Genomic DNA, 16,845 nt, shown 5'->3' on the forward strand with positions numbered 1-16,845 from the left:
TTTCTGCCTGTCCTGGAAATATGAGTGGACCGAAAGCTGGCTACAGGGACCTGGCAACACGAGGCTCCAAGAAGCAGGAGGCAACAGACGTCTTTTTATTGCACGAAATTCCCTCTTTTTCTGTCCTCTCTCTGAAGCCGTGTTCGGCATGCTTATATACAGGGATGCGTTAGTTTAAAACTTTATTTAGCCTGGTTGTGTCGTTATTTTGAAGGCCATTGTGCTGTTTGGCTTGTATCAGCTGGAGGCAAGGATGCTGTCTCCTGAGAGTTTGAAAACTTTCAGCCTGTTACTTTGATTAGCTGCTGGAGGCACCTGTCAGCTACTCTAATTGCGGCCGCACCTCTAAAATGAATGTGTATTTCCTGTGATGAGGAAAGTGTGAGAATATGTGCTTATGGAAACTTCAGATTCCTACAGTCCCGTGGAGATCAAATTTTAAAAGTACAATGAGGACCTGTGGCAATCGCGGTTTATTAACTAAACATCGATTTAGAAAATACTGCAGAATAGGCAGATTTTAAGTTAGGTGGCTAGACATGGTGGGCACAGGTAACTCTCCAAGTTGGTGAAAGGGTGAAGTTTCAAAATGATGGTAACTTCAAGGCAATTCTTCTGCTCTAAATAGTGAGACTGAATGGCAGCTCACTTCACCGCGCTCTCTCAGTCATTATCGTCGTCATCCGTGTTTTGTTCTTTAGTTCTGTGCTGTGCTGAGGGAGAGGAAGAAGCCATAGGAGCCGCAATGAAGTGCATTTTCAGCACTGTCACCCGAATAGCAGCATGGGCCCCTGTGAAAGTGCAGTCCTGAGAAAGTTCAATTGAGCTGTTTCATCTCTTGTTTATTTCCATTACCTTCCCAGAGCAGTGTTTAACCTTGGCCTCCTTTTTCCTTCTGCTTTTAAAGAAGTGTTTCTGTCTCCCCAAGAAGAGCTAGGACTGAAAGGTTCTAGTACAGAGACAGTTTAAAGATCTCCTGGCTTCAAACACCAGCTGTATGTGCGCTGAATTATGAATTCCAGAATTAACGAACTCCAGAACTGGCTGGTTGACTAAGTAGCCTCTGGACCCTTTAAGCACTCCCTGGAGTCCAAACGCTTCCAGAAATAGGTGGTTGTGTCAGTATCTGGGGCAGGTGCATGCCATTCTTCTCCCATTTTGACAGTCTTGTTTATTTCATATCAGCCAGACACCTGATCTTGACTCAACGTTGTCCTTGCAATTTGGAAGTCAGAAAAGCTATTTACCTTACAAAGAAGTAAGAAGTTACTGATTTAAACTGTAACAGCCACCAACAAATTATTTTTAAAGCTATACAGCACATCATGGATATTCAGATCCTCATTCTAAATAGCGATCAGATTTTCCCCTTAGGTATCATAAAAACAAACAACTTCTGTGTTTGAAATTTTCTTCTATCTTAATCATGGCAATATTATTGTTTCATTTCTTTGTAAGGATCTAATGATTAAAAACTAAAAGAAAAAAATTTTTTGAAAATGTTTTTTTTGAAAAAGGAAAATAACATTTAAAAACAAAGAAAAACAACATTTAAAAAACAGTATTTCCCTGTGAACATGCCTAAAGCATGTTTTTTCTTTGAGCCACATAGAAAGTACTTTGACAATGATTTCAGCAATGTCCCTGCCTTGGCTTCCTTTCAATCCAGAAAAATAACCCTAGTAATAAGGATGTTGCTCTGCACAGCATAAATATACAGTTTTTGGAGTGCTTTTCCAAAGTTATGTTTCTTTTTATTTTTAAAGTAATGTATGTACATAGTAAAAAACAATTCCAGCAATATGTTGGTGATTAAATGTAAAAAATAAAAATCTTTTCTACTTCCCAGTCCTACTCAAACATATTATCTTTAATTATTCTGGTGGTTAACACCGTAACAGAGTAAGTATTTGTGTCCCCTCGAAATTCATATGTTGAAGCTCTAACCCTTAATTTGATGGTGTATGGAGCTGGGGCCTTTGGGAGGTAATTAGTTTTAGATGAGGTCGTGAGTTTGAGGCCCTCATGATGGAATCAGTGCCTCTATAAGAAGACAAAGAGATACCAGAGTGTGTGCTTGTGCGTGCTCTCTCTTTCTCTCTCTTCTCTCCTCTCTCTCTCCCCCAACCCCTGCCACACCACCATGTGAGGAGGCAGTGAGAAGACGGCTGTCTGCAAGCCAGGAAGAGAGTCCTCACCAGGAATTGAGTCATCTGGCACATTGGTCTTGGACTTTCCAGCCTCCAGAACTGTGAGAAGTCAATGTCTGTTGTTTAAGACACGCAGTCTGTGGTATGGCCATGGCAGCTCAAGCAGACTAACACAGATGCCTTTACCTCTCTTTATTTATTCATTTCAGAAAATGCCTATTCACACCTGCTTGGAATGATGAAAGATTTTAGTCAGACACACTGTTATCCATTGTTACTTTCTGTTTTTCAATTGATTTAGGATAAATAATATATCTCATTTTATTTCTCATTGCATCAACAATAGAAAGTATTTACTGACTTCCTAATATGTAGGATCTGGAAACTAGAAATTCTAATTTGTCCCTAATTCCTTTATCTCCAAAGTTGGCTGAGTAACTCATTATATTTTAATTGAATTATTATATTTACATTTTGCCCATCTGCCCATGGCTTCTTGTAAAATTTCTGAAAAAAAAAACTGACCAACCTTACACAGTTAGGACTATAAAATTTTATTTATTTAAAAACCAAATAGTTTGGACTAGTGAGAAAAAAATGTAAACCTATTTTATTAAACCTGTGCCCCTTGAAAGAAAATGTTTAAAATATCAAAGTCAACTTCATTTCTTTTCTTACATGCCATTAACTGTTTTAAGGCATGTCACATTTCACTTTATAGAAAACACTTTTATGGCACTTAATACACAGCAGTACTATTCTAAGAGGGAGACATATGTTACTACAGAGTACTGTTATTAACGCTATTTCTCCGAGAAAGAAAGGCACAAGTAAGATAGTAAGTTATCCACGATCACACAGCAAAATGCTTGCATAGTAACCTATCCAAGATCATGCAGAGAAATACAAGAGCCGTAATTCATGCAGAACCACACTGGTTTCAAAGTCTGTGATTTTTAACTATTATACTAATATTGGGGCCATTATTTTCTTCTATGGGTTTTTTTTTAAAGAGTTTCAAATTTCTTTACATTGTTGTTGTTATTGTGAATAGAAGATACGCAAACATTCTCCACTGCTTCATTTTCCAGATTCTTATTCAGACTATTTAGATTCACGAAATGTATTTACCCTTTAAAGTCATTCCTATGAAAGCCTGGAGACTCCCTTTTCTAGTTTGGAACGAAAGATAACACAACTATCCAAGCAAAAGTGTAATTAAGTCCCAAATCACTGAGAAACTGATGTGCAGCAATCCCAGAAAGCCTGCAGACCAAGAATTTCCTAAGACTGGGAAAACCTAACCCATTAGAGGAAAGAGTGATAGATGTTGACAAAGCAAAATGAAATATTCTTTTCAACGAATATGATGTTGGATATCTTTCCTGTGTTCTTTGAGATCCATGTTCCACTCTGTGCCTCAGGAAGCTGAGCCTCCTGGACCACATCGGCAAGCAGCTTGTCCTCCACCAGCCAGCTCAGCTCAGTCAACAGGACGTGGGGTAGGTGCAGCACACAGGACCCTACAGAAATAGGACAGGGGAAGCAAAGAGAGGTTGTGGTGTTTCTTCTTCCTCCCCTCTCTGATGGACCACAGGTTGGGTATCTGTTGAATGAGGAAATGAGACCTGGACATGGATTGCATTGACACTTCTACATGCTCAAATGCAATGATCTTTTTTAAAACTGTAGCTTCTGAATATGGCAAGGAGTCTAAAATACCTAAGCATTGTCAGTATGAAACTGTAAATTCACTCTTCAAGAGATGCTCAAGTGGTTAATAACTCCTTTCTCTACTACTGTCATTCAGTTGGAAACAAACACGGGAGCTTATACCTATAAGGGCTGCAAGCTGATGCAGTGGTGACAGGGAGGGACAGTTATGTATATTTAAATGAAACATAGCGACACAAGTATGTGTCCTGACACTAGCTAATTAGTAATTTTTCCAGTTTGTTACATTCAATTTTTTGAAGCAGAAATTATATTTGTTGTTTATCTATTTTATTAAAATGTATAAAATGGTTAAAGTTTTGTCTAAGCTAGAACAAACAGTAAGCTCACATTAATTGTTTTAAAATGAAGTGTATTTGAGTTATAATTTACAAGATAGTATCTACCTTTTAGTGTATAGTTTGATTAGTTGTTTTTAATGCAGCCATATAACCACTGCTACAATTAAAATATGGTACAGAACATTTCCTTCACTCCCCAAAGTCTCCTTGTGCCCCTCTGTAGTGAACTCTTACCCTGGCCCCAACCCCTGACACACACTGGTCTCTTTCCATAATTTATCTTTTTCAGAATGTCATATAATTACCATATGGTATGTAGCCTTTGGGGTGTGGTTTCTTTCTCACAGTATGATGCATTCAAGGGTCATTTGTGTCATTGTGTGTTTCAGTGGTTGGTTCCTATTTACACCGAGGAATATTTTCTTCTATGGATGCTCTACCGTTTGATTATCCATTCACCAGTTGAAGAACATTTAGATTGGTTCCAGATCGAGTGATTGTGAATGAATCTACTCTGAACATTTGGGCATAGGTATTTGTAGGAAAAATAACTTGGTTTTCTCTAGGATAATACCTGGGAGGGGATTGCTGGGTCAAAAGGTAAGTGTATGGTTAACTTCATGAGAAGCTGCCAAGCTGTTGTCAGGTGGCCAGATCAGTAATGAGTGGGAATTCAGCGGTAATGAATGAGAATTTCAGAAGTTCTTGTCCTTACCAGCACTCCAGCACTTGGTATTTCAGGTTTCTTTTTGAAATACTCTCATGAGTGTGAAGTGGTATCTCATTGTGGTTTTACTTTCCTTTCTCTACTTACTAATGGTGTTAGACATCGTTTCATGAGTTTATTTTCCATGCATATGTCTTCTTTGGTGAATTATCCGTTTTCTTATTATGTATGCTTTTCCTTATTATTAAACTTTGAAAATTGTTTACATATTCTAGACACAAGTTCTTTATCACATATGTATTTTGCAAATATTCCTCTTAGCCTGTGACTACAGTTTTCATTTTGCTAATGGTGTCTTTTGGAGAGCAGAAGTTTAAACTTTTTGATATCCAACTTATTAATACTTTTATGAAACATGCTTTATATGTTGCATCTAAAATTTTTTTCCCAAAATTAAGGTGGCAAATATTTTTGCCTGTTTCCTTCTGTAAGTTTCCTAGTTTTCCATTTTGCATTTAGTTCTATGATTCATTTTGAGGTAAATTTGTTTTTGGTGTGTCATAGAGGTCAAGGTTTTTTTTTTTTTAATGTAGATGTCTATTTGTCATAACATATTTATTCAAAAGACTAATTCTTTTTCTATTAAATTGCTTTGCACCTTGGTCATAAATCATTTTACCATGCACATGTGGACCTGTTTCTGGATTCTGTTTTATGTAATTGATCCACATGTTTATGCTTTTCATAATACCATATTGTCTTGATTACTGTAGGTTTATGTTAAGTCTTGAATTTAGGTAGTTGAACTCTCAAACATTGTTATTTTCCAAAATTATTTTGATTATTCTGGTTCTTTTGCTTAACTGTATACATTTCAGAATCACTTCTAAAAATAATCCTGCCAGGATTTTCACTGGGATTGCACTGAGTTTGTAAGTCAGTGTAGGAAGAATTGAGACATCAACAGCAGGGAGTCTTCTAGTTCATGGACACAGCCTCTCTCTTTGTATCTTTATCTGTGATTTCTCTCAATCACGTTGTATAGTTTACAGCATGCAGGTCATACACATATTTTATCACATTACTCATATTTTGTTGAATTTATAGCAAAATACATTTTTAATGTTTCAAGGAGCTATTGTAAGAAATATTATTTCAGAAATTTTAATTTTAATTTGTTCATTACTCGGATATAGAAATGCGGTTTAGTTTGTTTATTGATCTTGTAGCTAATGTTCTTGCTAAACTTCACTTGTTAGTTGTAAAAGGTTCTCTTAGACTCCTTGGGATTTTCTAAGTAGATTACTACCTGTGAATACAGAAAGTTTTATTTCTGTCATTCCAGTCTCTATACTTGTAATTTACTTTTCTTCCCTCATTGCATTGCCTCAGACTATCAATGTGATGTTGAATTGGAGTGGTGAAAGAAGTTGTATTAGTCTGTTTTAATGCTGTTAATAAAGACATACCTGAGACTGGGTAATTTATATAGAAAAATAGGTTTAATGAACTTACAGTTCCACAAGGCTGGGTAGACCTCACAATCATGGAAGAAGGCAAGGAGGAGCAAGTCACATCTTACATGGATGGCAGCAGGCAAAGAGAGAGCTCCTGTAGGGAAACTGCCCTTTATAGAACTATCAGATCTCATGAGACTTATTTCCTGTCATAAGAATAGCACAGGAAAGACCTGCCCCCATGATTCAATTACCTCACACTGGATCCTTCCCACAACATGTGGTTATTTAAGATGAGATGTGAGTGAGGACACAGCCAAACCATATCATCCCATCTCTGGCATGTCCCAAATTTCATGTCCTCACATTTCAAAACCAATCATGCCTTCCCAACAGTCCTTTAATGTCTGAACTCATTTCAGCATTAACTCAAAAGTCCACAGTCCAAAGTTTCGTCCAAGAGAAGGCAAGTCCCTTCCACCTACGAGCCTATAAAAATCAAAACCAAGTTATTTATTGCCTAGATACAATGGGGGTACAGGCATTGGGTAAATACAGCGGTTCCAAATAGGAGAAATTTGCCAAAACAAAGGAGCTACAGGCCCCATGCAAGTCTGAAATCCAGTGGGGCAGTCAAATCTTAAAGCTCCAAAATGATCTCCTTTGACTCCATGTCTCATATCCAGGTCATGCTGATGCAAAAGGTGGGCTCCCATAGCCTTAGGCAGCCTGCTTTGGTGGCTTTGCAGGGTATAGACCCTCTCCTGACTGCTTTCACGGGTTGGCATTGAGTGTCTGCAGCTTTTCCAGGTGCACAGTGCAAGCTATCAGTGGATCTACAATTCTGAGGTCTGGAGGACAGTGGTCTTCTCAGAACTCCACTAGATGGTGCCCCAGTAGGGACTCTGTGGAGGCTCCAACCCCACGTTTCCCTTCTGCTCTGCCCTACTACAGGTTCTCCATGTGGGTCCCACCCCTGCAGCAAACTTCTGCCTGAGCATCCAGGCATTTCCATACATCCTCTGAAATCTAGGCAGAGGTTCTCAAACCTCAGTTCTTGACTTCTGTGTACCCCCAGGCTCAACACCATGTGGAAGCTTCCAACGCTTGAGACTTGCACCCTCTGAAGCCACAGCTTGAGCTCTACATTGGCACCTTTCAGCTATGTTTGGAGTGGCTGGGATGCAGGGCACCAAGTCCCTAGGCTGCACAAAGCATGAGGTCCCTTGGCCCAGCCCACCAAACCACTTTTTCCTCCTAGGCCTCTGGGCCTGTGATGGGAGGGGCTGCCATGAAGACCTCTGACGTGTTCTGGAGACATTTTCCCCATTGTCTTGAGTATTAACATTCACCTCCTTGTCACTTATGCAAATTTCTGCAGCTGGCTTGAATTTCTCCTCAGAAAATGGGATTTTCTTTTCTATTGCATTGTCAGGCTCAGATTTTTCTGAACTTTTATGCTCTGCTTCCCTTATAAAACTGAATGCCTTTAACAAAACCCAAGTCACCTCCTGAATGCTTTGTGGCTTAGAAATTTCTTCCACGAGATACCCTAAGTCATCTTTCTCAAGTTCAAAGTTCCACAGATCTCTAGGGCAGGGGCAAAATGGTGCCAGTCACTTTGCTAAAACATAACAAGAGTCACCTTTGCTCCAGTTCCCAACAAGTTTCTAATCTCCATCTGAAACCACCTCAGCCTGGACCTTATTGTTCAAATTTTTGTCAAAGTCATTTAACAAGTCTCTAGGAAGTTCCAAACTTTCCCACATTTTTCTGTCTTCTTCTGAGCCCTCCAAACTGTTCCAACCTCTGCCTCTTACCCTGTTTCAAAGTTGATTCCACATTTTTGGGTATTTTTTCTGCAATACCCCACTCTCTGTACCAATTTATTAGCAGCGTGTCTTTTTTTATTAGCAGTGTGCCTGTTTTCACACTGCTAATAAAGACATACCCAAGACTGGGTAATTTATACAGAAAAAAAGTTTAATGGACTTACAGTTCCACATGGCTGGGGAGGTCTCATAATCATGGCAGAAGGCAAAGAGGAGCAAGTCATGTCTTACATGGATGGCAGCAGGCAAAAAAAAAAAAAAAAAAAAAAAAAAAAGCTTAAGAGCTTGTGCAGCGAAACTCCTCCTTACGGAACCATTAGATCTCATGAAAGTTATTCTCTATCATGAGAACAGCATGGGAAAGACCTTTCCCCAATGATTCAATTACCTGTCACCAGATTCCTCCCACAACATGTGGAAATTCAAGATGAGATTTGGGTGGAGACACTGCCAAACCATATAAGCAGTCATCTTTGCTTGTTCCCAGTCTGGGGGGAAAATATTTATTCCTTCTCAATTAAATACTGTTTTAGCTGTAGGTTTTCTGTAGATGCCCTCTATCAGGTGAAGCTCCCTTTCTTGAGAATAATAGATTTTATTGTGAATGAATGTTAACATTTGTGGTGACACACTGTTTTTCTTTTTTTGTCTATCGATGTGGTAAATGACATCAATTAATTTTCAAATGTTGAAACAATCTTACATTTCCAGGATGAACTCCTATTGGTCATGACATATTCTCTTTCTATGTATTGCTTGACTAAGTATGCTAAATTTTTCTTTTGAGGATTTTTGTCCATATGCTCATAAGGGATGTTGAACTCTACTGTTCTTGTGGTCTTTGTCTACTTTTGATATCAGAATAATTTTGGCCTCATCAGATGAGTTGAAAAGTATTTCCTATGCAAATCAAAATCACAATGAGATACCATCTCACACCAGTCAAAATGGCTATTATTAAAAAGTCAAAAATAGGCCAGACGTGGTGGCTCATGCCAGTAATCCCAGCACTTTGGGAGGCCAAGGAGGATGGATCACGAGGTCAGAAGTTCAAGAACAGGCTGGCCAAGATGGTGAAACCCAGTCTCTACTAAAAGTATAAAAATTAGCCTGGCATGGTAGCAGGCACCTGTTATCCCAGCTACTCGGGAGGCTAAGGCAGAGAATCACTTGAACTCTGGAGGCAGAGTTTGCAGTGAGCCAAGATTGTGCCACTGCACTCCAGCCTGGGTGACAGAGTGAGACTCCATCTCAAAAAAATTGAAAAAACTAAGAAAAAAAGTCAAAAATAACAGATGCTGTCAAGGAGGTTGTGGAGAAAAAGGAACCCTTATATACTATCGGTGGGAGTGTAAATTAGTTCAACTATTGTGAAAGACAGTGTGGCGATTCTTCAAAGATCTAAAGACAGAAATACTATTAGACCCAGCAATCTCATTACTGAGTATATACCCAAAGGAATATAAATTGTTCTATTATAAAGATACATGCACTCTTATGTTCATTGCAGCACTATTCACAACAGCAAAGACAAGGAACCAACCCAAATGTCCATCAATGATAGACTGGATAAAGAAAATGCAGTACATATACACTATGGAATATTAATACTATGCAGTCATAAATAAGAATGAGACTATGTCCTCTGCAGGACATGGATGGAGCTGGAAGCCATTATCCTTAGCACACTAACACAGAAACAGAAAACTAAATACTACATGTTCTCACTTATAAGAGGGAGCTAAGTGATGAGAACACATGAACACATAGAGGGGAAAAACAGACACTGGGACCTACCAGAGGGTGCAGGGTGGGAGAAGGGAGAAGATGGGAGAAGATCAGGAAAAATAATTAATGGGTCTCATGGGTACTAGGCTTAATACCTGGGTGATGAAATAATCTCTACTACAAATCCCCATGACACACATTTACCTACGTAACCAATCTGCACATCCTATTTATGCACCCCTAAACCTAAAAGTTAAAAATAAAAACAAAATTAAATAAAATTTAAAAGATACGACCTAAAATTTGTTTAAAAAGAAAAGTAAAAGTATTTCCTTTGATTCTAATTTCTGGGAAAGTTTTTGAATTGGTAGCATTTGTGCCTTAGTGACCGATGAAATCCACTCATGAAAATATCTGGGTCTGAGTTTTCTTTATGGGAAGATTTTTAACTATGAATTCAACTTCTTTAATAGATACAGGGCTATTGGGTTCATCCATGGCTTCTTGAGTGACCTTTGATAGTTTGTGTCTCTAAAGGAATTTTTTGATTGCATCTAAGTTGCTGAATTTATGGGCATAAAGTTCTTATTCCTCTACACTTATTCTTTTTCAAATGATGTTTGATCTGTAGTGAAATCCCACCCCTCATTCCTGATACAGGTAATTTTTGTCTTTTCTCCTTTTTTCTTCGTCAGTATGACTAGAGATTTATCAATATTATAGATTTTCTAAAGAAAAAAAAGTTTTTGGTGATTTTCTTTACTGTTTTTCTGTTTTCAATTTCATTGATTTCTGTGCTTATTTTTATATTTGTCATTCCCCCTTGATTTAGGTAAATAGGCTGACTTCAAAATACTATTCTTCCTGATTGGTTTTCTGAAGTATGAATACGATGTATCTAAGTGTGATGGTGTTACTTTTATTTTTAAAATGCTCTTATTTATCTTAAGTATTTATGCATTTATTATAATTATCTCGCTTAGGTATCTCTGGATGACTTGGACTTATGGTTTTATATATTTTATAAATATTGGGGAATTCTACTTCCAAGCCCTAAAGAGTGTGTGAGTCCTGGTACATCTGCAGCCCCAGGGGCTTCTCATTCTCACGCCGTTCTGCTCCCAACTTCCAGCAACAGGTCCAAATTGCTCCCCAAGTAAGTGTTGCTATGAGTTTAAGGCCCCCGGTAGCTTCTTTCTGCTCCAGGTAGCTGAACTGAGGTGCTATACCACTTTGGGCTTTCCAGATTTTGGAATGACAGTTTGCCTTGCAACTAAGTGCTTTAATGGATCCAAGAAAGGTGTGAATTTTCAGTTTGTTCAGCTTTTCCTTATCGTAAAATTTGGGGGGTGGTGACTGCCAAGTTCCTTATATCTTGGAGCTGACACCATAAATCTAATTATAATTTTGGATTTGCTATTTCTTCTTCCAGTTCACTCAGTCTTTGTTTTTTGTATTTTGAAGCCCTGTTGTTACATGCATACACATTCAGATTGTGATATCTTGACCCATATATCATGATGTATGGTTGACCCACAAATCATGATATATGGTCCCTCATTATCCCTAGCAGTCTCCCTTCTTTCACAGTTTACCTTGTCTGATATTGTATTAGCCATACTTTCACTAGTGTCAGCATGGAATGTATTTTATATCTTTTTATTTTGACCTATCTATGCCATTGTATTTAAGTCACCTTGAAGATACCTTGCAGACACCTACACCTTGCGTATACCTTGCTGATAGCATGTAGTTGAATATTTCTTTTTATCCCAAATCAGAGAATATCTGTATTTAGTTGGTATGTGTAGTCTATCTATACTTTATGTGATTATTAGTATGTTTGTATCTACTGATTTCTTATATTTTCTGTTTGTTCCACCAGTTCTTGTATTTCTCTCCATCTCTTTTCACCTGCTTTTGGCTCAAGTTGTGTTAGCTTTTAATTCTATTTCCACTATTTATTCGTTATTGATGTATCTTAAAAATATATCTTGTGGCTGTCCTATACTTTATAACGTGTATCTTTAATTTGTTACAATATATCTTCATGTAATAATATACTGCTTCCCATATACTATAAAAATCTTACACCAGCCTGCTTCTAATTTCACTCTGCAGTCTTGTGCGGTATTGCTGTCATACGTTCTGCTTTTACATATGCCTCAACTCACAATGCGTAGCTACTAGCTTTGCTCTAGAGGGTTACCACTTACAGTGATTGAAAATTAGAAAACTCAACTTTATTTTAATCATGTTCTGAGTTCTTTTGTAAGATTCTGGTTGGTATCCTCTTTCTTCTCCCCAAAGATCAGCTTGTACAGAGCTCTTTGATCTTTTGTTTCCCTTTAGCAGTCTTTATTTTGACTCCATTTTTGATAGATTTTGGTTGGGTGTGGATTTCCAGGTGCGTGGTTTCTCTTTCTTCCCCAGTGCTTTACAGATGGTGCACTCTGACTTCCGGCTTGCAGAGTTCTCCCTGGGCCTTGGCCTTCACAGACCCTGTGTGCCTGAGCCTGCGGGGTGGGGCTTTCTCCCTGGCCACCCTCCTCCTGCAGCCAGTCTCGTCCTTGCGCCCTTGGTGGGGCTTGTTGGAGAGTTTCCTGCCTTTCTTCTGATACCTCTACTGGTATTGATACAGGACCATGGGCCCAGGACAGTTTCCTGCCTCTCCCTCCCGGCAGATTTCTTGTTACTTTTATTCTTCCTCTAGCCAGAGTGAGTCTGTCCTTGTGCCTGCAGACAACAGTGTTTGCTGCCTCTGTCCAGGAGCTTAAGGATTTTGCTCCGTATAGAAAAGAGCTGCAGGTGTGTGGGGCAGAGCAGGTTGTAATTACCCCACAGCAGGGGCCAATCCCCTTCTCCAGGCCCGCACCACTGTGCACCTTTTTTTTTTTTTTTTTTTTTTTTTTTTTTTTCTCTTTTTTTTTTTTTTTTTTTTTTGGTATTTCACACCACCCAGTTTTTCTCATGAGCGTTCGGGGAGCCTGTGAGGAATGGAGCCTGTTACTGGGCACGGACCGCACTCTCGGAGGCTTTCAAGGAGCCTGTACTCTCACACTTGTCTACACGTGGTTTTTAGAAATGCTTTACATTCTGCCTTAAACTGTCACTGGCCTGCTCAATACCTGTCACAGGTGATGAGCGTACTTTACGTCTCAGCTCTGCTTGGAAGGACCAGTCTTTGCTTGGATTCAGTGTTACTCGGAGGGAAAGAGAAAATGGGAGTGGCTGTCCATCCAAGAGAGGAGAGGTGGGACGGTCTGGAGGACAGCATGCAGGAGAAGCGGGGAAGGAGGGGAGGCTTCCCACTGGTAGGGCTGTGGCACCCAGAGCAGGAGCTTGCGGGCTGAGCAGCCACTCAGGGTTCTGTGACACTCACAAACCCATCTGTCCTGTAAGCAGGACCTCTTACCCTCTCTGTGGGAAATGGGGGATGAAGGGAGAATCTCCCCTCCTTCCATTGTGAGCTGTTGGAGAATTCCCTGCTGAATGGAGCAGAGAAACTAGGCTAGAACTGGAGAAACCGCAGCGTTGGGTGGCAGGGACATCAGATGGCCCTTATTGTGGCTGCACCAAACACAGTCTATATTCTTTTAAAGGCACAGATGAAAATTCTTCTGAAAACTGGAACGAAAAATGGCACTGCAATTAGACCTCAGTAGACCCTCTGCTACCTGGGCTCTCAAAGAACCAGGCCTCCCACAAGGGGAGTGGCATGTGGGGGCGGCTTGCCCACACACCACCTTCGGGTGCTTAATGATGGCCCTGCCAGGTAGTGTGCTCCAAAAACGAAGTCTTTTGCTTCATTTGGAGAACTGTGCTTTGGGCTATGTCAGACAAAGCTACTTGCTACTCGAGAATTGTGGATGGAAATATTCCTGAGAGCTGGTCTGAATTCCACCAAATTTCAAGCTCCCAGAGGAGTATTTGTTCAGCTTAAAAAGTATCCAAGTTATGTGGTTGGTAATTAGTTTTTGAGGATAAAAGTGGAGTATATGTTCTTGCCTAATGCTTTTCCATAACCCCTGTGTTCCTCCAAGTAAACAGGAAAACTGTGGGGTTTTTATCCCCCCTCTTCCTAGTGAATCAAGTCCCTTGTATGAAACAAATCGTTACAACAACAAAGAGTGACAGCCTGACAGCCTGGTCGGTTATTAATGGGAGTGACAGCCAGCAAATCAGAAGTCATGGCAAAGTATCTGTATGAACAGCAGTCTGTGCTTACTTGAATAACCAGGAAACTCAGAAACTCCTGGAGAAAGAGAAGGAACAAAATCAAACAGATACATTTCTATCCACCCCACACTACCCTAAAGTAATTGACAAGCAGAAAGACAGCAGCATTCAGAACTTCTCTAGGACTTACTTTAATTCCACATCTTGCACACCTAAGGGTTTAAAAATCAGACCAATAAAAAGGAAGCTAAACAAGCTTTCTATTTTCTTCTTACAAGACTACATGCATGATATGCTGCCCATCTAATTATTTTATGCTGGATTTCCAGGGAATTTCTGACTCAGTATTATCCAGAGGCTGGAATAAATGTCAGCTCAAGTAGAAATACAACTTTTAAAACTTTCAATATGGTTCATAAGCTTAAATATTCTGTTTTGTACACCTCAAGGGCTCTTTGGGGTTTTTCTTTGGTGTATTTTATTATTTTCAAAAAATAGCATTCGTATTTCTAGCAGCGGGTTGTTAGAATCAGTATTTTCTCAAAACTACCAAGTTATTGTTTTTATTTTTCCCTTTTCCCCCTGAAGCTACCACTGTTGACATTCTAGTGATTAGGAAATTAGATGTTGAACTACTTGATCACAGTAACCATATAACGTCATTGATTAAGGAACGAAATTACAGCCTTATTGTGACATTCAGAGGGACCAGAGACGGTCAGCAGGGAAGGTGTCCGTGAAGGACACTGAGATGGTCTGGAGAAGTGTGCTTGCTCGCACACTGTGTGCAGTGCTGTGTGCAGGGCTGAGGTGCAAAGCTGGATTGCTCACAAAGCCCAAAATGGATGCGATGCTTTTTGTTTTTGTTTCTGTTTTTTTGTGAATGTTTACTATTTTGCAAGTGTAATACCAGCATCTTGAGAGGAAGGTGAACAGTGAGACCAGCTCATACACAAGTTTCCAAAAGCCGCCAACAGTCCAAGGAGAACAGATACAGGTACGGTTTTGTAGAGGAAGGAAAGACTCTCATTCAATTTCTGATCCCACGTTTGGGGCTATTGAAAAGATGTTTTCACTGACCGGAAAGTTAGGCACATCCCTGCTTAAAGCCATCACTACCAATAAGATGTCCTATGAAGACAGAAGATACCAAGACTTGAGAAATCATGCTCCCCTTCTCTCTCTCTCTCTCTCTTTATTTCTCTTCCCGACCCTCCTGTTTACTTGAGCTTTCTTAGAAGCTCTCCTAATTAGGTTAGAGAAAGTTATCCAGAAAAAAATTATTTAAAAAAAAAACTGTAATAGTGCTGTGAGGATGCAAGCAACCTGCCAACAGGAAGCTCAGAGTTTAGTGAAAATAATCAGCCAGGTTTTTGCCACGCAGAACGAGCTGTTTCTCATGGAGACCTAATATCTCTCACACCACGAGAGGAAAGGAGCCCCAGGTATCCACGGATGTGTTACTTACCCCAGGAATGGGAGACATTGCGATTTTCCAGGAAGGGCATGAGGGCAGCCATGCATCGCCCTGACATGGGTAATGAGAGGTTCTCTCTTCCCAGGGATGATGGAGGAACTGCCAGGATTCATCAAACCTGTGACTGTTACTCATTTCTGCTGATTCATGTGAGAATAAATGAGAGACCTTAAAAAATCCTGAAATTTATTTTTATTGACTTTGAAAGAGGAAAAAGGATGTGGAACATGTGTAGCTAGATTGAAAATAAAAGCCAAAGCATGTAGCTTTCTGGATCGCTGCTGATGGTGTCTGAGTGATGGGTGCAAGGAAAGTGGGCAACATGCATCTGACAAGGACTTAGAGGAAAGGGGAGGTACCTGATCGAGGACTCCAGCCTGAACGTGAGGCAGCGGACAGGACACTGGATACCCCATGGCAAGCAATAAGTTGCTAAGACATAGAATGAATAAAAATAATGGAAAAGATCCTAAAGAGAAAATAACAATGAAGATAAGAAAGAATTTGAAAAAGTATAAGTATAAAGCCCAAATTAAACACATTTTAGCACAAGGTAGTATACGATATCACTCTCACACAAGCTTTATGCTAAAGAGCTCATAATTAGAAGACTATTAAAAAGAAATTACTCCAGGAGAAGGGGAGGAGAAGAGTATATTATTCATCAATGCAGGAAGGCATGAACTTCAGATGTAGAGGGATCAATTGCATTCCTAAGTAAGGCTACTCTGACAGTGACCTTAGAGCTTGCCCTTCTCCACCCACTGGGTGACTAGAAAAGCTACTTATTCTCTGTGAGGAAGTCACAGTGCCAGATGTACCTGATCTGTAAGAATGTCGTATTAAGTGAGAGATTGGTATGGATATATCTAGCATGATACCTGGTTCATAGTAGATACCCAAAATGCTATCGTAACAATTAGGCCAGGAAATATTACAATACTCCTTTCTGAGAAAACATAAAAAAGCTACTATGGCCATAGTAACTTTTGGAATTGTCTGTAACCCCTGGTAACCAAGCTTGGATCACATAATTGTGGATTTGGCCTCATTGCTGTGATCTCATTGTGTTAAAGAGGATGGACATAGCAGCTCTTGCTTATGGGTCCAGTGAGACAAGGCGAGAGCTCTCATCAGAAGAGGATTGCTCCATACTGCATGGCATGGGCCAGCCATCTCTTTAGGAAAGAGGCATGCAGCATAGACAGGGAGGGAGATGACAGGAAAACACAGGTGCTAAGAGAACAAAGAGGCAGGTGGTAAGCAGAAGTCCCTTACGAAGCAGGAGCCAGGGGGCACCAGGGGCTGCAAAGACAGCTTGTGTGTGTGGCAGAGGAAAG

Source organism: Mandrillus leucophaeus, unplaced genomic scaffold (genome assembly GCF_000951045.1).
Source record: "Mandrillus leucophaeus isolate KB7577 unplaced genomic scaffold, Mleu.le_1.0 Scaffold16, whole genome shotgun sequence".
NCBI classification, from domain to species: Eukaryota; Metazoa; Chordata; class Mammalia; order Primates; family Cercopithecidae; genus Mandrillus; species Mandrillus leucophaeus.